The 22497-nt window shown below is 31.5% G+C and overlaps 1 long non-coding RNA gene across 1 annotated transcript in view; it reads right to left on the bottom strand.

Moving 5' to 3' along the window:
- Positions 1 to 2020: 2020 nt before the first annotated feature.
- LOC143236403 (uncharacterized) overlaps positions 2021 to 22497 on the bottom strand; it is an 81925-nt gene continuing 61448 nt past the window's right edge. Inside the window, exon 3 of the long non-coding RNA XR_013019551.1 lies at positions 2021 to 2858. This is a non-coding gene — a long non-coding RNA (uncharacterized LOC143236403). The remainder of the gene's footprint in view (positions 2859 to 22497) is intronic.

Genomic DNA, 22497 nt, shown 5'->3' with positions numbered 1-22497 from the left:
GTATCATTCGTTTCTTAGTCTTGTTTATAAGTTTTGTAAAGTCGTTTTACAGTAATGTTGTGAACTAAAAACACGAGATTCAGAGCATTTGTTTGCACATTATCTGTCATAAACGATCTGCCTTTACCTTTGAATAATACAATATAAACACAGTCACGCATTCAAATAAGTCATACACAAACGCTTTGGTTGCAATATGAAGTTGTACAATTACGTAATACATCCGTCAATTAATATGAAGACAAATTATGATGGTCTAATAACTAACACCAAAAGAAAAATTATTGAACGAAATTTGTATATTAGACACAAGTGGAGATTGTTGTTATATATACTGATAGTTATTGTTAGTACCACACTGTAAGGACCTGCACCTGTTCTTTTCATTTTGTTCCGCACAAAATATGTTAGTAATAATTATCTGGATTGGTTTGAATCCAATCTCCGTAACAGTTGGTCCGATGGTAATGTTCTTCTTAAGTCTGTGTAATTTGGATTTGTGATGAGGAAATGTGATTGAAGTGAATTTTATTAGTTTCTAAGTCTGAGACGACTGATGCGTAATTTTATTGATTATATATATATTGTTAATTTGTGACTCTGACAATTTTTTTCTGTCGGATTCTGTTAATCATGTGATATTGTCTTTTTGCAAAAGGAAGTGGTCTCTTTTTCAAAATGCATAAATGTGTAAGGTTTTAGTTTTATCTTCTGTAGCAATAATACAAAGCCATCGATAATCACTATTGTTTGATGTGTGTTTTATTCGTTTGTTTCTTGTAAGTACAAAGCTACATAATGGGCTGGCTTTTTGTGCTCACCAGGAGTATCGAAAACAGGTTTTTAGCATTATAAGCTTTCATACTTGCCGCTGAGCCTCTAAGAGAAATGGGGCATTTTATGTTTACAGAGATGTTTTTCGTTTCAAGCGAATTTTGTATGTTTGCTTTATCATTTAGAACTATTCGCCTTGCTGGGCTTGTTGTAATTTGGAATAATAGTTCTTACTTTTCCTTGGAATCAAATTTCATTAAAGGATTTTTTCCCTGTTGTAACTTATGAAGTAGCTGGATAGTTTCATTGAAAGTTATCTACAGTTTGATGTTCAATCCACTATTGTACATTAATTTTCGATGTTTAGTACGTTATGAAACTTTACTAACCCTGACTCTGAACCTGTATTGTGTAATGTTTCCATTATTTTTATCATTTCTTACTACCTGAAGTATACTGAAAAATATTAGCACGTGATTTAGGCAAAGTGTATATTAAACCTTGACAGCAAGCAACTTTTTCCTGCTGAAAGTGGTCTATTAAAATTGATACCGTTCTCTGAGAAGTGATGATATCTTGAGAGGCTCAAATAGGGGTGATGATGTGCTAGATATCTGACGAAAGGTATTCATGTGCACAGCCCTTCAAGGGTTTCTGCAGTTTGAGAAATCAAAGTTTTTCGGACATACTGTTGTTAATTTTTACGATATCTTGGTATCCCTCGTGAACTAATTGACGAAAGCATTATGTATAATAGTATGTGAGCTATTCCGTGTTTTTATGAATGGTTGGAGTAAAAGCGTGTTCAGAGAGATCTGCTGATGCAATAGATATTACATCAGAAATCTGCTGATGTAATGGATATTACATCCGAGTATAGTGTTTCGTCTTTTATTGTTTCATGTTTGCTATTTTTCAGGTTAAAATTTTATTTAGCAATGGTATTTATCCATTGAAGGCATTTCAGGCTATTTTAATGTGTGGAATTTAATTTGTGTTAGGATGCCATGTTTCCTAGTCAACAGATCGAGAATGATTTTAGAGTTGTACAGTTTAAGAGAAAAGTATAAACATAAAATGCTTGCAGGTGTTCTGTATCTACGGTTGTTGAAAATAAAATTCAAAATTTTGTGATCATTTTACACTTTTAACTATTATTCTGAAACCTTTTTGTTCCTCTTCTATGTCTAAAAGCTGAGAAAGTAAGTAAGACTTCTCATAAGACTATACGTTTCAGATATATTAATGTGCAGTGTTAGATAATTTGAGCTTTCGTTCACATCTTGAAATGCACACCACCGCGGAACCAATCATTTTCTTATTTGTGTGTTAAAGAGCTGGATAAAGCTTGTTTCAAGTAATTACTGTACACATATCTCCTTATCTCATATTACAAACGAAATAACGAAACTCCATGTCTCAAATCGTTGCTATAATCATAAAACCCTTTCTCGAGTAATTATTGTAATCAATTATCTCCATCTTTCAAATCATTACTGTAACCATATATCTTAATGTCATTGGTCATTACAGATATCACTATATATCTCATAACGAATTTAAAACCTATATTTCCTGATAGATATTTATTATTAAATATTAGAGTAATATTTCTAGCAAAAATCTATCACAATAAGTTCTATAGCCTGTAAGTAAAAACTTCACTTCTATCTTTCTTTTTCCATGTATGGATTTGTAGAAAGAATCCCAGTTTCCAGTAACTAGTAGAATTTATCTCGATTTATCTGTATTTATGAGAATACAGAATGTGTTTAGGTCCCAGAGGAAGTAAATTGAAAGTACAGAACCTTCTCTTGAAGATCGCCTCACCATGTACAGAAATCCACATCGAGGGGCCTTCGTCTGTTATTGTAGTTCTTCTAAACTAAAATCTGTTGCAGCACTTTCTGTTATTCTCTTTCTACAAAGATGTTCTTTGTTCTACTTCAATTTCATGAACTCCTTACCATCTTTGCTTTTTTCACATTGGTTTTCGTACCTCACTCTTTTGCTTCTTCGTTCAGTTTTTTTACTAAAGTTTGCAGCTCCCCTTTATCTTAAACTGCATCCTGTGGAGGTGTCACCTAAAATACAACGTTGAGGAATATAATCGGAAACCATCTCACCAAAAATCTCGTAAATAAACCACTTTACGTTAAAAATGAAATAATAGTGAATTAATATGAAGAAATACCCTATGAAATAATCCTTTTATCCTAACGTAATAAACTATCAATGTTTTTATGGCATGCAATTAGATTAATTTATATTAACCTCTCAAGGATCTAGTAAGCATAAAAATATTCACTGAATGTGAGTTTTAAAATCAATTAACCATGTGTAGTTGTCAAGTAAATCACTAAGTTTATAAAATATTTAAGAACCTTATTCAACAAAACAATTTAGATTTTTTAGAGAACTAGAATATCAAAGACAACGTAAAAAATAAGATATATAGAAGAAAAACTTCTTTAAAATGTTCAGTATTGTTCGTCATTGAAAATATTGGATATTCAAATGCGTTATATTTGTCAACAAACTAAAATGTATTCTAAATAAAGTACATTGTTAACTGTTATCAGTAATGTTAAACCTTTTAGATTGTAGATTTATAGATAATATACTTTTAAAAGTCCAAATAATTGATTTGGTTTGTTTTTAATTTCGCGCATAGCTACTCGAGGGCTGTCTGCGCTAGCTTCCCCTAATTTAGCAGTGTAAGACAAGAGGAAAGGCAGCTAGTCATCACTAACCACCGCCAATTCTTGAGCTACTCTTTTACCAACGAATAGTGGGAGTGACCACAACTTTGTAACGCCCTTACGGCTGGAAGGGCGAGAAAAATTGGAATAAACAGAAATACGGTTTTTGTTCAACATTTTGAGGATTGTCCTAAATGCAAAGAGTGTGATCTTAATATCGTTTATAGTTGTAGTGTCTAATTCAACTTTTTAACTTTAGTAGGAAGCAAATAAATAGGAAGTTATATCATTAAGTGGATAATGCTAACAAAAAAAAAAACTTTATAGAAGGTTTAGAAGCTCGCATATAGTGAATCATATTATAATTTATCCATCGAGGATATGAAATATTATTTGTTGATTTTTATAATATTATATGATAAGTGATGAAATTATGTGGTTGGTTAAGACAAGAATTTTACGTGATGATAACACCAGCTTTGGTTAGTTGAATGTACGTTAGTTGCTCTTAAAATATTTTTAGATCACAGATGTAAATAAATATACTATGATATGACACATTTCTATATTTTACCATGATTACGTCTTTTATGAAATATTCAAGGGATGTTTTTATTTGGAGGATATGGTTAGATTCTTGATTTGATATTATTTTATATATGCTCTCATCATCTTTAGGATTTCTTTCTACCCTGTGTGTCTACGGTTCTCTAAAATATGAAGGTTCAGTGGGAAAACAGAATGAATATAAGCAATGAGAAACTTCATCAAATGTACATTTAGGTTTGTAGATTAAGAAGATGGTGGGTGATTTATCATCAAACGGCATAACAAAATTTCATTTCTTCTGCTCCAGAGGAAGAGCATAGAGAAGGATTGAAAGATATGAATAGAGAAGTGAAATAAGGGAAAAATAGCAAAAAATCTAACTCGTATATGAAAAAGAGAGAATAGAAGACGTTGGAAGATTCATGAATCATTACTAATAACAATGTTCTCCAATTCTTCTTTTCCCACAGTGCGTGACTCAAAGATTCTCAAAATAAGACTACTTCGATGGAGTTGATTGGTATGATCATCAACGTGATATAAGACAAGGAAAAGTAACTTAACTACAGAGCACTAATATTCATGCTGGGATTTACAACAAATGGTAGTACTTGCTCTTCGATACTACATAATGATAAAGTTTTCTGAGTGTTCATGGCGGTCAGTAAAGAAAATAAGGTTGCGATTTACAACTTTACAATCATTATCTAAACGTTTACATTGTAGAATATTTGAAAATTGAAATTTGATTTTATATTTATGTTTTATGAGTATCGTTATTATTCGATAAAATATGAGAACTAAAAGAATAACCATAGTTGCAAACACTTACTCAATACTTTGAATGTACAAATAATAATGCATAACTGTAACAGGCATTAGCTAAGTATTCTGTGCACTTAAAAGAAATAGAAACGAATTTCAAGCCAATTATTCACAGGCGAATGTTAGCTAAAAGTTGATTTGCTAACGAAAACTATTTATATATGTGTTACGTAAATGAATAATATTAGAATATCACTTGACAAATTGAGGGTTTGAAATATTTTAAACTTGAACGTTAATGCCTTTTATATTACAAACATATATATGCAAAATCAAATTAATAATTAAGACTATAAGCTTTAATATTAACAGTACTAAAATAATGATAGTGATGTATAAAGTCTACGGATTTTGTTTGTTTGTTTGTTTTTGAATTTCGCGCAAAGCTATTCGAGGGCTATCTGCGCTAACCGTCTCTAATTTAGCAGTGTAAGACTAGTGAGAAGACAGCTAGTCATCACCACCTACCGCCAACTCTTGGGCTACTCTTTTACCAACGAATAGTGGGATTGACTGGAACATTATAACGCCCCCACGGCTGGGAGGGTAAGCATGTTCGAACCCGCGACCCTCAGATTACGAGTCGAACGCCTTAACACGCTTGGCCATACCGGGCCCGTCTACGGATTTACAACGCTAAAATCAGGTGATCCATTCACTCAGTGGGCTCAGCAGGTAGCCCTATGTGACTCTGCCATAAGTGTGTGTTTGTGTGTGTGTGTTTTTCTTATAGCAAAGCCACATCGGGCTATCTGCTGAGCTCACCGAGGGGAATCGAACCCCTGATTTTAGCGTTGTAAATCCGTAGACTTACCGGTGTACTAGCGGGGGGCTTTGCCATAAGAAAACACACACACATTGATGTATAATGCTTAAAATATGAAGGTAACTTACTTTAACGAAGATATTATTTCCTTCTAAAATATGTTTATAAAATATTTATAACTAAGTGTTATTACTAATTATATAAGTTAAATTTATTGAATCAGGTGGTTCGTGATAATCTTCTTATAGCATCATGTAATGTTTATAAAGGTGAGGATTATAAGGTAAATTAGTTAAAAACCAGTAAATGTGCAATATAAATTTCTGAAATAAATTTCCTTTATGTTCTTACAGAATAAAATTTATTTTTTATGACCTGTGTTTGTATGTTTTGAATTTCGCACAAGGCTACACGAGTGCTATCTGCGCTAGCTGTCCCTAATTTTGCAATGCAAGACACGATGGAAGGCAACTAGTCATCACATCCACTGCCAACTCTTGGATTTCTTTATTACTAACAAATAGTGGCATTTACCGTCACATTATAATGTCCAAACGCCCAAAAAGGACGAACACGTTTGGTGGGATGGGAAATTTTAACCCGCGACCCACAGATTGTGCGTCAAGCACCCTAACCATGTAGCCATGCTAGGCCTATTTTTTTATGAAAAACACACACAAAAACATATTATTAGTGCAATTTTATTGCAATAATATATGGTATATTCTCAACCAAAACAACTCTTTATATTAGTGATATAAATGATAGTAAAATAATAATATTATTTTGAATATCATTTCAAAATCTCAGTGATATTATTTTGTCAGCATGTTTGGTGTGATGGGATTTCGAATCTTGGAATCCTCAGATAACGAGTCGAGTGTCTTAACCACCTGGCCATGTCGGGCACTTCTCGAGAGTTATCTGGTTGGCTTTATGCTTATTTCGAGGTTTGTAGGAAGTATGAACCACATATTTAAACATTTTATATAGCGTATATGACATAATAAATGCTTTTATTTCACGATGTCTTAACGAGTATTGAAATCAATTATCAAACTGCCTCAAAATCATTTTTACGTATCCAGTTCCATAACGGTTTTTTCAGTAATTTTCTTACTTCATACGTTATTTCAAAGCATATTTAAAACTTCCAATTCCCTATTTGCCATTTTTCCACTGTAATAATTGTGCAGTGTGCTTTACACCACTCCAGCCGATGCTTGGCACTGCGCATAGTGATCCTAGGCATGTGTGCGGCTGCTCGGCCATAAAAACTCATTTCATGAAGTTCCCAAAGAACAGTTCTTGTGCTGACGTTGCTTTCAGAGGTAGTTTGTAACTCGGTAGTGAGTGTTACAACTGTGGACAGACGATTTTTATGTGCTACGCACTTCAGCACTTGGCGGTCCCGTTCTGTGAGTTTGTGTGGTCTAACGCTTCATGACTGAGCTGTTGTTGCTCCTAGACGTTTCCACTTCACAATAACAGCATTTACAGTTGACCAGAGTAGCTATAGATGGCAGATATTTGACGAACTGACTTGTTGGAAAAGTGGCATCCTATGACAGTGCCATGATGAAGATCACTGAGATCTTCAGTACGACCCATTCTACCGCCAGTGTTTGTCTATGGAAATCGCTTGGATGTATGCTTGATTTTATGCACCTGTTAGCAGTGGGCGTGGCTGAAATGTGGTTATGTTTCTTATAAATTATAGCTTAAGAACGGAAGTGTGTTGTTCGTATCTTAATAATACATAAATGATTTTAAACGATCATTTTAAATAAAGGTAACGTGTATTCAATAACTTTTACCTGTTTAATTTAAATAATTTTCTCATACACGTTAATTATCTAAGTGCAAACTGAATCCATGAGCCTGTTTGTTTTGAATTTTACGCAAAGGTACTAAAGGGCAATCCGCGCTAGCCGTCCCTAATTTAGCAGTGCAAGACTAGAGGGAACACAGCTAGTCATCACCACCCACCGCCAGCTCTTGGGCCACTCTTTTACCAACGAATAGTGGGATTGACCGTCACATTATAACGCCCTCACGGCTGAAAGGGCGAGCATGTTTGGTGCGATGGGGATTCGAATCTCCGACCTTCATATTACGAGTCGAACTCCTTAACCCATGGGCCTCAATGGATTCAATGAGGATACCGTATTACATTCACAGGTCCGGAAAAATATGTAGGCTTTATTTTAATTTTAGCCTTATTGAAGCAATCAAAGAGTTCTGTAATGGAAAATATAAGTAAACATTTTACATTTAGCACTGTAAAAATAAGTTGGAAAAGGTTTGTAGTAAAATATTTTATTCTAGTCACAAGGTATTACTTTAATTTTAAAAATCTGTTACAATTCCATTGATGGGTTTGTGTGTTTTCTTATTGCAAACACGCACCTTAGTGTTGTAAATCCATAAACTTACCGCTGTACCAGTGGGGGACAATAGGTTTATGATGAAAAAGCAACAACTTTTTAATAATTCAGGCTAGAAAGGTAATCTTATCAAAATGTTTCAGAAAAAATAACATTCTACAACTTATGTTTTCCACAAAATTATAATTTCACTCCTAATGTTTAAACATTAGTTAGGAATACATAGCCTAAATCTGGTGAACACATGCATTAACAACCGGCAAAGAAATTAAGGATGGAGACATGATTTTTACACGATGTGTGCCCCCTGCTAGTGCAGCGGTAAGTCTATGGATTTACAAAGCTAAAATCAATGGTTCGATTTCCCCTCGGTGGGCTCAGCAGATAGCCCGATGTGGCCTTGCTATAAGAAGGAGCACACTTATACACGATGTGAAATCACTGGTTAAATTAAAATGACCCAATAAAGTTATTTTTCAGTATTTCAGGTGAGCTGATATATTTATAAAACCAATCTTTCGATATCAGGATTTGTAGTAAATAATAATGTGCTAAAGCTCCTGTCCATTTTTCGAATTACCTGGCTGTATTTTTTAATTTTCAATTCTATAGTTAAAAGCTCGAAATTATATTTAATATATGTATTTTACATACTGACTACATACATATTTTACATACTATATTAATATAATAAAATAAATAAAATTATATATTCAAACATCTAACACCGCCCTCTACGTTCCGACACTCAGTTGCACAACCCCTTTCAAACATGTGGTCAGCTTCCGGTCAATTACCTTTTTTTTGTGAACCTGACGATGACCGAAGAAGGTCGAAACGTTGTTCGCTCTTCTATGTAAAATATTTAAATATTTTCTCAACCCAAACGAGCCGTTTTTGCATATATACTGACTTTTTTATTTTAAAGAAGAAAACATCTGTCTTAAAATAAAGTTACTATCTCTTAACTATTTTACAGAACCTGTTACATATTATAACGCATCCCAGACGAGCCTGAAATCTTACTTTTAATTTAGAAGTTAATTTACTTTTGAGATGTATCAAAGTTATGATATTTTCCAACAAAATTGATACACAGTTTTTTCTATTAACATAAATGTATCTTAATATACAAACAATAATACAATTTATAATAACAGGGTATTGCAAATAATAATTTATATACAAAAGTTGTATAAACCTACAAACACATTGAATCTTCTATCTGGTGTGAAACTGAATATTTTATCGACGGTTCACAATGAGTGAATTAATTTGGAGTTGAGAATGGCACAGCTCCTTTAACAAGAAGCTAGCTAGCCTTTGAATAATTGCAGGTAAATTTTTCGCACTTAAAGTTAACTAATATTCTCCTAGAAATACTAACGGCCGAAGTTATTTTTCTGAAGATAAACGGTTTCTAATGTTCAAAATCTGTAAATGTTCCTAATCAAATATCTGTAGTTTCCCCATTAATAATCGGTTATCACAGTTATAGCTTCTGAGGTTTGTAGTATACTAAATGTAGCAAACCAACAGTAATATACTGTCTCTCCGCGTGTTACGATGACTATCTTTTATAATCATTAGGTGAGATTCTAGAAATTTCAGTTGGCAACACTACTGGCAATCACTAGTGTTCGCATACACACATAGTACATTATTAATTTTTACACTCGAGAACTTTGAGCAAATTTAAGGAATAGGGAAATTTCGGAATTTAACACTATAAGTTACGTGATTTTCTAAATATATATTTAACTAAAACAAACATCGATATTAGTAAGTCCGTTACAAACCTAAGAGTATAACATGTACTCAACTAGACCACAAGACTTTACAGTTTCAAGTAAAAATTATATCTCTGTTTTTATTTTAATTTTGTACAATTTTACTTCATATTACTTTCTATAAATATTGTATGTGAAATAATTTCGTCATTAAGTCTTGCTCATAAAACGTTTGTTTCATGGTGTAACAAGTTTTAGTATTTCAAGAAGGTGCGTTTAAGATATAAAACAGGATCTCAAACGTTGAAATGAAATATTATGCTTTAAAGCTGAAAACATAATTATATTGGAGAAAGTGCTTCATACATATATAAATAGAAAAATGCTTTAATTACAATAATTTCATAGACTCGACCTAATTTTCTTCTTAAGTTGGGAATACGCTGTAACTTTGATATATATATTTTAAAAACTGTCTTAGAGGAAGAAATAACTGAGAATACACTGGTCACTTTAAACCAATTATATTCTACTAGAATTCAGGTGAATAGTGTACATCATGAACAATAAATTGATTTCAAAATTTCATTTTCTTAATCCTAATCTACATTTGGAATAAAGGATGGCTTTAGGTTAGTGTCAGAATTGAAAGATTAATAAGAGGTAATCATCAATATCTTTGGAACGTAGAAATAATGGCAACGCCGAATATATTAAACAGACACAAAAGTATCTTTCATGTTACTGTAACGTAACAAGTGGTTCCTCCTTACAAGTTCTAAAGTAAAATTGATTTATTTACAACAGGTATTCCAGTCACACAATAATGTCTCTAAAGATCGCCCCTTTCTGCATTTCCTTGTAAATATTTAAAGAAATAATTAATATTACTGTCAGTTTCAATACTTTCATTCAATATAACAAAAAGAAAATAGCCTTATACTGTGCAACATATTTTGACCCGTACTCAGGTAGGCAGGTATCGCAATGAAGGTTTTACAAATAGATACTTTGATTAATTCATTTTCTTTAATTGTAAGTTGTCATGTTAACTTCACAATGTTGCGTGCTATAGTTTTCCTAGAATTTTGTTTTATGTCATTTGATATAACGACAGCTTACTTTTGATACGTCTCATTTATCATGTAAAATTATGGATTTCCTTTCCTGTTACATAAAATCTACAAATAATTAGAACCTTGTCTATTATTTAATTGGAAAGCAAATCAGAAAATGTTAATCATATATACATATTTAAAAAAACTTCTATTTGTGGTTGCTTTTCCATTTTTATTTTGTCAGAGAAAGCGCTACGTTGTCCTACTTCAAGATGTTCAGTTTGAGAAATTAAACCATTTGTGACTGCATCCGGACTAGAAAACCAAGGAATAGAAAGGTGTGACAATTTGGGGCAAATTATAGATTCATTGCCCAATCAGTTTAGTTACTTAATAAAAAAACATTATTGATTGTGACAGCATTTACTATCTACAGAGAAAGGTGAATTTTCTTATAATCTTTAGCGAAAGTGATTTAAAAAATTAACATATATTTTGAAATTTAATTGAATCCAAGAGGTGAAAATTTAAAATCTTAAATAGGTGATCTGATAATGAAATGTAAATTAGAAGCGAAATAAAATATTCATTGAGAAAGCTAACACTGAACTTAAATACAAGCTAAGCTATGAAAATACATACAAGTAAGTTAGAGCTAAAGGGTCCGGCATCGCCAGATGGTTAGGGCACTCGACTCGTAATCTGGGAGTCGTAGGATTCGAATTCCCCTTACAACAAATTTGGTCGCTCTTTTAATCATGGGAGCATTATAATGTGACAGTCAATCTCACTATTCTTCGGTAAAAGAGTAGCCCAAAGGTTGATGATGAGGATGATGACTAGCTGCCTTCCCCTAACTTTTAAGCTAGGAATTGCTAGCTCAGATAACCCTCATGTAGCTTTGCCCCAAATTCAAAACAAACAAATAAACAAATAAAGCTAAAGACAGAAAGAATTCCAGTGCAAACAAGCTGATATTTAGCTACAACAAGGATGAAGCTGTATATTAGAAAAAAAAATTGAAATACAAGTACAAGTAAGTTGAAATTAAACTACAAAATAGAAATAAAGGTAAATTCCAGTACAAATAAACTAACATTGAAATTTAATATATAGCTGAAAAGTTGAGATTTTACGTAATAAAGCTAACGCTAAATTGTATATAGCTAGAAACAACATTATCTGAAAGAAGTCACTCATTTTGTACATTATCAATAAGTACTTAATCGATTAACTTTCCATAATTCAATATTTAATTAGACTTTGTATACTGGAAAAGGATTTGTCATAACTAATTTCATTTACAAGTTCATTTATGCGTTATTATAAATCACATAATTATATACTGTTCCTGAAGAAGAAAATAACGTTATATTAAACATATACGTTGCCTAAAACATATAGAAGATAAATAATAAACTTGTCTTGCTTATTTATTAATACAAAAATCATAGCAAGTAATGAGCACAAGTACTATTTTATTTAAAAATTGTAACAACTTTCTATGCCGTTTCAGATTGTTTCTTTATTTTAGTCAGTACACTTGGGAATGTCGCATTCATTTACAACTTCCCCCATACATATTCTAAAAGCTGTTTCAACTGTGTATAAGGTGATATTTTTTCAGTTTGTGTTCAGTAAATTAATATTTTTCACCAGTCCAAATGGTGAACTTAAAAATAAACAATTTCACAGAATGTGATACGAAGGTGTTAAATTTCATAAATTTCGAACCAGTTATATCTTTCAAAGAGCTGTATAATTTTATAGCTTTCAAGCGTATGATCGCCTGTTTTTCATAATACAGTTCTGCTTTATCGTTCAAATTTGATCTGCTGTAATTTAGGTATTTTATAACGTTGATGATAGGTATTGTCTTGAACATGAGTATCGAAATATCTGTATTTAAAAATAATTTAATAATATACGTAGTCCTGGCTTTATGAGAAAATGCATCATATAAAATAAGCATAACTACTGAATTCTTACACAGGCAAACGCTTCAGATACTTTTATTTTGATCCAATAAAAAAGCTAAATAAAAAATAATCACCGTCACCAGTCACGAACAAGACTTTGGTGTTAAAATGTTTTAAGTAACTTATAGAACTAGCCTCGACGTGATAAAATATAAAAAAAATTAACATAATAGATTTTTCACCACTGTTATTATACCTAAGCTCGAATCAAATGTAACATATAGAATTTTTCGACTTACTAATGTCAAAATTTTAGCAGCAAAAACAACTTTTTTTTTTTGTCATGAAATGTCAAAGGGCTTCCCAACTTTAAGCTTGCAAGACAAGTTAAATGCAGACCTAAAAATGATTGAAGAAAACATTATTCCGAATTACACAGATTATAGTCTGCCTACTTTGAATAAGTTTTGTTCATCTTTTTTCAAGTACCTGGTATAAACAGCTAACTAAAAATGACTCCAGCCACCTTTAGTATGTTTAAATTATTTTCTTATGTCTGTACCTAAGTTGTGTAAGGGAACACTTTCTGATTTCTGATTCAAGCATACGAGATTCTTTTCCACTTTTACACTGAAGAGCAATAAAAGAATTTAATGTCGATTAAAGATGTGATGATAATGCTTAAAGGGAGTTAATACCGATTGTATCTGAAAACTAGTCAGCGAGAAACATTAATGGAAAATATAAAAAGAGATAAAAGTTACTTGCAAAGTTATTATGGTAGACATTCTATAGATGTAATTTAAAGGTTAGTGCAGGAACAAGTAAGCCCGTCAAAATTAACATGCAATTCTGTGTAAATAATTGTATGATGAAATAATTTGGAAATTCACTTTGCTATAAAATTATAAGGTTTTAACAGCCATAGCTCTTTAAACATTTCATTAAAACATTGATTGAAAATGTTTTGTCGATACTGATGATTACTTTCATTTTCATACTTTATGGTATAACAAAAACATCTAACTTTCTTTATTTTAATTTTTGACGAAAAATACGGCAAGTTAAATTTGATGGTACGGATTTATACCAAAAACTATAATTTTGGTAGATGTTATAGATGTTAACTAATTTATATATCAATTTTTTATTGTGTCATAACTCCTTTTTTTATAAGAACGTGTATCTAGTAACGTCAATACATTACAATTAAACAATCAGCTTAAGTAACAAAACCTTAAAGTATTTCCAAGCAGTTTAGGCTGTTTAGCTACTTCCAAGGCCTTTGTTAAGAAAGAAACTGTTACATTCTGTAGAACATCAGTATTTTCTGTGGTCTGGTTGTAAGTATTTTTTAATTATTTCTTTATTTACGTATTGGAATTTTATACAACAGTAACTGTTTTATTCGTTTATCTCGAGTATATCTCAAACCTTAAATACGACAAGTTTGTTCTGTATTTATTCGAGAAAACCTAATCTTACCCATCACCAAATTCCTCCACGTCTGAAAGAGCAAACGTATTTGGTGATGGGTTAAAATTCTGTGACCACAAAACTGCGAGATGAGCTTTCTTGTCACTAGGTCATGCCAGGCTTAATTTTGTTTTTGTATTTGATTTTCGCGCAAAGCTACTCGAGAGCTATCTGCACAAGCCGTCCCTAAGTTAGCAGTGTAAGACTAGAGGGAAGGCAGCTAGTTATCAGACTCACCGCCAACTCTTGGGCTATTCTTTTATCAACGAATAATGGGATTGACCGTCACATTATAACACCCCCATGGCTGAAAGGGCGAGCATGTTTGGTGTGACGGGGATTGAAACCCGTGACCTTTAGATTACCAATGTCATAGGATAAATATATCTAGTATAACATTTTTATAAAACACTAATCTGTAAACAAGTGAGGATCTGATTAAATTAGAAATAAGGGATTATAAAATGAATTAAGTATTGTTGAGATTAAGAGTAACAATTGTTGTAAATATTCACTTTGTGTTTCAATACTTTACGAAATTGATGTAGTGTTAATGTGAGCAAAAACAACAAAAATAATAATACATGAAGTTGTTTTTGTGTTGGATGAAATATATTTTCTATTTCAAACATCCTTAAGGTATTAAACTTCAGCTAAGTGATGTGCTTTTAAAAAAGAAATTTAACGCAATTGCTAATAAACCATTATTTTAACAATTTAGTATGCATCGAATCAAACCAACACGTGAAAATATATTTTAACATGTTTGGATTTCATAAGAAATATATTTCTTACTATGTAAGGTAATAAGCCTGTAATGTTCTCCATGAAAGTTTTTATAACACAGATGAGGCGATTAATATCATAAGTATTAATTAAATAAAATATAATAAATATTTGTTTATTTGCTCAAGTCTACAAAATAGGCTATTTGCGTCTATACATTACGAGAATATAACCAAGATTTTAGTGTTGTAAGTTCATGAATTTGCTGCTAAGTGAACAAAAAGAAATTCTGATAATATTAACATGATACTTTTTACTATTTCATTAGTTATAATATGGGTATTCGTGAAAAATTGACCAACTGTTACATCATCATCCACCGAAAAATTATAGAACAAGTGATATTATGTGCTATAATCATGAACTACAAATTTCAAGTTGATTTGACAACGTAAAATGAAAAAAAGTGATGTTTACTGTGTAAAAAATACAGAATTCAGTGTATTCCCAATCCAGAAATCACTGTTTTTATGTCACGTAATATGAAATAAATTAGGAGCGGATATTCAATATCATGTTTTAGGAAATTGTAGTATTTCCTGAGATGCTTCATGATAAATATGTTTTTAACAATGTTTTTTATGGTAATCATCAGTTTCTAAATTATATATTAAGGTTATGTTGATTTCATATTTTAGTTTCAATATAATATTTATATTATTATCTTTCCACCATACTTAAGTGATTGTTTGTTTTACTTGTTCTACTAGTTCAAAAATATTTTTTTGAAATTGTAAACGTAGGCGCTCTAAAAAATTAAGTAGTCGTATCTAAAATTCACAATTCCAAAACAGACAGTAATATTTTATTTAATTTTGTATCTAAATAAAAGATTACAACATTATTCTTGTAGTTAGAAACTAACATTACATAATAAAAACTTTGTACCGTAAACTTGTTTCCTATTTTTGTCTATTTACCACCTTTTCATACACATTTTCCTAGATTCACATTTCTTCTATTACATTTCCTGTTATTGCAACGTTATTCAATTACGAATATTGCCTCCAGCATTCACCTTCAAATACTGACAATAAGTGACAGTGAAGTGTTATTAAGCATTCCAAACTATTCTGTGTTGCCCTTCTGAATATGGAACTGAAGACTACCAAATGTCTCAGCTGCTAAAATAAGATAACATAGTCCGCCACTTTTCGTTAGTTCTTTGTATAGAAATTGAATTAGAGAAATGTGTTTGTTTAGTTTGGCAGTAAAATCAAAAGCCTATTTTGTCTTTTCCATTTCACATTCTTCAACTTCAGAAACTTTTCATCATTTAAAATAGAACAGAAAATATCATCGATTGGAACAAATGTCAATAAACACTCACTTTACACGAGTTGAAGAGCAAACCAAAATTAACCTTTCAAACGACCTTAAAATTAATTTCATTAAAAGTATAAAACATTTGTCAGCGAATATAATTTCAATAAATGCATCTTAAAACTGAAGTATTAATTCCTAAGCTTGTTTCTTATCTTATCTTCACATCTCAAATGATAATAGTAGTCTATAAATAATGTAATCTGGGAAAGTTTTTTCTTTTATTTGTCTCTGACATAATATAACCATATTCAAAATAAAACAATCAATACTTGCGTGGAAACTACTTACTCGTGTTTTTTTACGTAAACAGTAAAGTCCAGATATACTTGAAATTTCGTTTAATATCTACATTGTGATTTACCAAAGCTATATTTAGATACGTAATATCTTCATATACTGTAAAACAGAGAGTGTTATGTAGAAGTGAGTTCTTTATTTTCAAACCCACATTATTATCAGCAAAAACAAACAAACTAAATTATAAATAGAAGTAATTTAGTATACTAATTCCCTAAATGTATTTGCATTATTAACACTGGAGTCTAAAACCCATGGTTATAAAATCTTAATTTATTTTCCCAAATAATAAATAACCAAAAAAATTATCGAAGAAGATAATTTCCATTAGCTGACTCATTTTAAAAAACTTAAATAATTTTGTATTTTTATTAAATTTTGATTAATATATATGTAGAAAAACCAACTATTGACTGTATTATTTAAAATGAATATTTCTACATACAAACGATGCATCTAGCTTTAATATAGATTAGTTAAAGTTTTAATAGGTTTATAAATTGGCTTGTACCAAGAACAGCAACATTTTGCTGTTCAAAACAATAATAACATCTTCATTGATCGATGAAAATCTTTTATATTAGTGAAAAAATACACAAATATTTAAGTTTAAGTAATGGAGATTTTGAGTAAGCAATTATTTATTTACAGCAAAAAAGTTACTAAATTAACCCATGTGTAAATTTACTTCTGTGTTTAATATTTTGGTTTAAAATTAACATCACTGACAGATTTTAAGTGAATTTTGCAATAAGTTAATTTCATTTTATTTGTATTTCCAAATCGACAATCGTGTGCGACATAATAAATATATGAAGTTTTTCACGTGTTGTAGTGGCACACGAAATTTAGTTTTTATTTTCAACTTATTTGTTTTTTTTTAAATTTAAATGAAGTTTAGCGACATCAATAGGAATTTCTTGAATTAAAGAGAAGATGCAAGAAAAAATAAAAACGTTACTCTTTTTAATTCATAAGAGAGCAATTGATCGAAAGTAAAATAAATACCACTACAGTTTTGTGTTTAAACTGCATTTCGTTAATGTTTTCTAACTTCATAATTACATTTGTACGTGAAAAGTTGAAGCCTACTAATTTGGAAACATAGGTCATAACAGAATAAAATGCATTTTATGTATTGTGTTTTATATTAAACTAAACAAATTAGGAATTTTTAATAAAGTGCTGAAAGTAATAGTGTACATTTTCTCTTCAGCTACTTTTTCAATTTATTTAAGATAATTTTAATTATGCTTGTGTAATAAATATGATTTGAAGATGTTATTGTATTAAAGAATTAGCAAATAATCAAAATGATGAACAAAATTACAAAAAAAATGCTTCTTATAACAATGAAAATATGATGTAACAAACTGTCTTTATGGTAATAATGTTAACAATGCTGCATATTTAGATTTCATTTATATCTATGTCTATTCTTGTAAAGGTAAGGACATTTAGCTGAAAATGATTCTTTATAAAGTTCCAAAGTTATAAGGTTACAAAATGCCCAAAGAATATGAAATATTCAACTATTTATGACTTTACATTCACATATTAAATGTAATGCCAGTAAAACAATCTCCTTTTTTATTGAAAAGCTCTAGATGTAATTTAGTCACAGAAAAACTCTGTTTATTCAACAAATACACACACAAGGTTTAACTGTGTGTAATCGAATTCTCCAGGGTTTACTTTCCGAGTATAGGCTTAGAGGAGTTACATGAATCATCTGCTGAAACTGACAGTTCCCATATTGAGTTCAAATTTGAAGCACAAGCAAGGTATTAAATGATCTTAATAGAAGTGATATGTTTTCCATTCAGCTTATCAGAAAAAGCTAAAATTTTTCCTCAAGCTTAGTTTCACAGAACGGAATAGGAATCAATTCGTTTCAACCGTAGCAGCAAAACCCAACAAAGAAAACCATTTTATACATGCATACACACACACATGTATATGACTTATTAAATCATACAAACACATGTATATATGATAAATAAATCGCAATTATTGTAGTAATTTTTAAACTTAAAAAGAGGACACTTCAGCAATACTCTCTACCTTACGTAACTTTCTAGTTGTATATAAGTAGTCTCTAAACTAAGTGTTGCTTGTACAAGGCAAATAATTAAAATGAGATTCAAACTGTAAAGCAAAAAGCAGGTTACTAAAGACAGTCCAGCACGGGTAATTATTATTAGTGGTTTGACCATTATATTTTTAACATGTTAAATTTTTTGAATGACCTAAGAAATAGCTTTAGGTGGAGATTTAGCTTTGATATCTAATCCTTTTATATAATTATTTAATATAATTTTGAATAGTGAAAATTTTTCAGGTGAAACATTTTAACATATAAACGTTATGAAACATGAATTCACCAGTATTAAGCAATAATTCTTTACTTCCCAATATTTCAATAGTTAGGAAGAAAGCGAATATTATCACAAAAACGTTATATTGATATTTGGCAAAGGTCAGATGCATTATATAAAACGTCTCAATGATACATAACTGCGCAGGCGTGTTTACTTCACTACCAATCGTCAGATATGTAAGAATTAGGAATATAACCTATTCAAGTAACATTAAGTTATTATAAAAGATATACATCTAATGTTTGGAAAAGTATAATGAATACCCTGTTTTTCGTGGTTTTGTAATAACATTTCACGGAATTATTTTGGTTTTAGAGAACACTGGACAAATTAAACCGTTGGTATTATTTTAAATTTCTCAACCTAAGAAAGAGTGTTTATCTTGTAACTTGTAAAAGGTGTATTTTAACAACTAGTCGGATCAATATTAAAAGTAAGATAAATATTATTTACATACACCGCTGGCCAAAATCGTAAGGCCAATTAACATAAAGAAAAATTATGCATTTTGTGTTGTTAGACTCAACCACTTATTTGAGCAGAGCTTCGAAAGATGAAAATAAGGAAAGAGAAAAAAAAACAAACTTTTTTTAACATTTAATATGGAAAATGTGAAGATTATGATATTAGCCAAAATACTAGCTGGTCAAAAGTTTAAGACCATACCAAAAAAAGTCCTAAACAGGGTAGGAAATGCCCAACAAGAGGTCTCAGTAGTGAGTTGCACGGCCGTCATTGCAAATAACTCCAAACAGTTACTTTGACATGACATTCAATATAAGCGTTTGCAAAAAGTTGGCTGAAATGTTATTCCAAGTGGTGAAGATGGCTTCAGAAAGGTCATGCACTGTTTGGAGTTGACGTCCATTTCTATAGACTTCCTTTGCCATCCACCCCAAATTTTTTTCAATGTGGCTCAGTTAGGGCGAACACTGTTGATGGTCCAAAAGAATCACGTTATACGCCATAAAAAGTCCTTTGTCCTGCGGGAATTGTGGATTGCAGCGTTGTCCTGCTGAAAGATCCAGTCATTTCTACACAAGCGAGGGCCTTCAGTCAATAAGGATGCTCTCTCCAACATGCCAGTGTAGCCAGCTGCTATTTGACGCTCCTGTATAACCTGAAGCTCCATTGTTCCATGGAAAAAGAAAGCACCCCAGATCATGATGGAACCTTCTCCACTATGTCTTGTAGAAAATGTCTCCGGAGGTATATCTTTGTCGTGCCAGTAACATTGGAAGCTCTCTGGACCATCCAAGTTACTTTTTTTCTCATTAGAGAACAAAACCTTCGTCCACTGTGTTATTGTTCTTGAGCTGCATTCTGCGTCCGTAAGGGTTTTAAACTGGTTCGACGATCGGCTTGTGTCTTGCCGGACAACTCGTCGAATCCTCCTGCTCAACACCGGCGAAATTTTCTTGAAATTCTTGAAATTCTCGTTCGTATCTCTCAGGGTCTTTAAAGAAATTTGCAAAAGCAGGTTTATTACGCCTAATCTCACCAGCGATGACACGTGGAGAGAGACCTTGCTTCTGGAGCTTGACAATTCTGCCACTTTCAAACTCCGTCAACTTTTTAGCCTTTGCCATGTTTTTACTCAATGTAACACAGGAGATGTCAGTAGGAGATGCTGACAACGCTAATGTTTGTTGAACACAAATGACTGAATTTCGTTACGTGTTTAGCGATTAACACTTCATTTCAGTATGGTCTTAAACTTTTGACCAACTAGTATTTAGGCTAATTTCACATAGTTCACATTTTCCCTATTAAATGCTATTTCTTTTTGTTTAGATTTTCCCTTTTCTTATTTTCACCTTTAAAACTCTACTCAATTAAGTGGTTCGAAAAATGCATATTTTTTTTTTATGTTCACTAGCCTTAAGATTATGGCCAGCAGTGTATTTGTAATAAGATCCTGAAGTAAAATAATTCTTATTTAGTTTATTACGTATAATCCATCGAGCACTTAATGAAATTGCAGAATATGGTGGGTTACGGACTTCGTTACATCTTGCGCTAAACTTTTCTTGTTATATTTTCGAAAGATTAAATGCAATTTTTTTTGTTATATATCAAATATATGAAAGGCAGAATTATAAAAGTGGCATCTTCTCTAAAGAATGCCTTCTTTATACACTGACAAAAATTTCAAGATCAAAACTGATTTTAAGAGATTTTTTATTTTAAATATAAAATTTGCACATTATTGTGCTGTATTTATTTGTTTTTGAATTTCGCACAAAGCTACTCGAGGGCTATCTGTGCCAGCCGTCTCAAATTTAGCAGTGTAAGACGAGAGGGAAGGCAGCTAGTCATCAAACACCCACCGCCAACTCTTGGGCTACTCTTTTACCAACGAATAGTGGGATTGACCGTCACATTATAACGCCATCACGACTGGGAGGGCGAGCATGTTTGGCGAACAGGGATGCGAACCCGCGACCCTCAGATTACGAGTCGCACGCCTTAACACGCTTAGCCATGCCGAGCCTATATTGTGCTGTATAAAAATACAAGAAACAAAATTTAACACGACATTAAGATGTACTTTGAGAACGAGTTTTTTTCTGTCCATACCTTTGAAACAATTTTGATCTACGTGTAAACATTAATGAAGACATACAGTGAAATATTTCAATATAAAATTATATTAATAAAACTTGTTTGTCTGAAGATACTGTAGCAACTCTAAATAAGTTATAAAGTAGAGTAAGATTACCATATAGGACAGAGCTTTTGTATTTTACAAAAAACAACAACAAAAACGTATTAACAAAAGCTAAGAATAATATAATACATCAATCGTACTATATATATCGTATACGGTTATGATGAGTTTCTCGTTCAATACCAGGACCCATCAGGTTGACTAGGATATGGTAAATATAGCAGTTGTTTAAACGATATTTATATGGTAAATTGCTTGAGCAACAGATGTTACGGTGTGAGATAAAAAATTTGATAAGCGACAATTTTTATCAATTTATTTAGGTATTTATTCATCAACAATTAAGTTTTCAGAAAGTTGTATAGAAAAGCAAACCATGCAAAGGGGTAATGCAAACTGGTGAATAGATAGCACTCTGCAAATTTTTAATATGTTTTGTTGAAGTTTCTTGTTTATTGCCAGTCATGATATGATCTAACTCTCTCTTTCCCAAATTCTGGTTATTATTTCTATGAATATATGGTATCCAGTTTAATTTTGGGTCAAATGTAATCTCTAAGAATTTTGCTGATGTTGCGACCTGTAAGAGAGTCTGGTTTAGATATAACTGTGGTATTAATTTGCTTGTTTTGTGCGATTTTGAAAATGGTATGACTTGTTTTCTTGTGCATATTAAATTTAATTCTCCACTTATTGCAATACAATTCTATTTCGTTTAATAGTGATTGTATATTGTATGCTACTGTTGTTGGGTTTGGGGCACTCTTCCAGATAGCAACATTATCTGCGAACTGTGAGCAAAAAGTGTGGTTTGGGACTTTAAGAGGCATATCGCTAACATACATGATAA

Source organism: Tachypleus tridentatus, chromosome 2, assembly GCF_004210375.1.
Source record: "Tachypleus tridentatus isolate NWPU-2018 chromosome 2, ASM421037v1, whole genome shotgun sequence".
In the NCBI taxonomy this organism is placed as follows: Eukaryota; Metazoa; Arthropoda; class Merostomata; order Xiphosura; family Limulidae; genus Tachypleus; species Tachypleus tridentatus.
The sequence above is the reverse complement of the archived record's forward strand: the minus strand, read 5'-3'. Positions and strand labels throughout refer to the sequence as shown.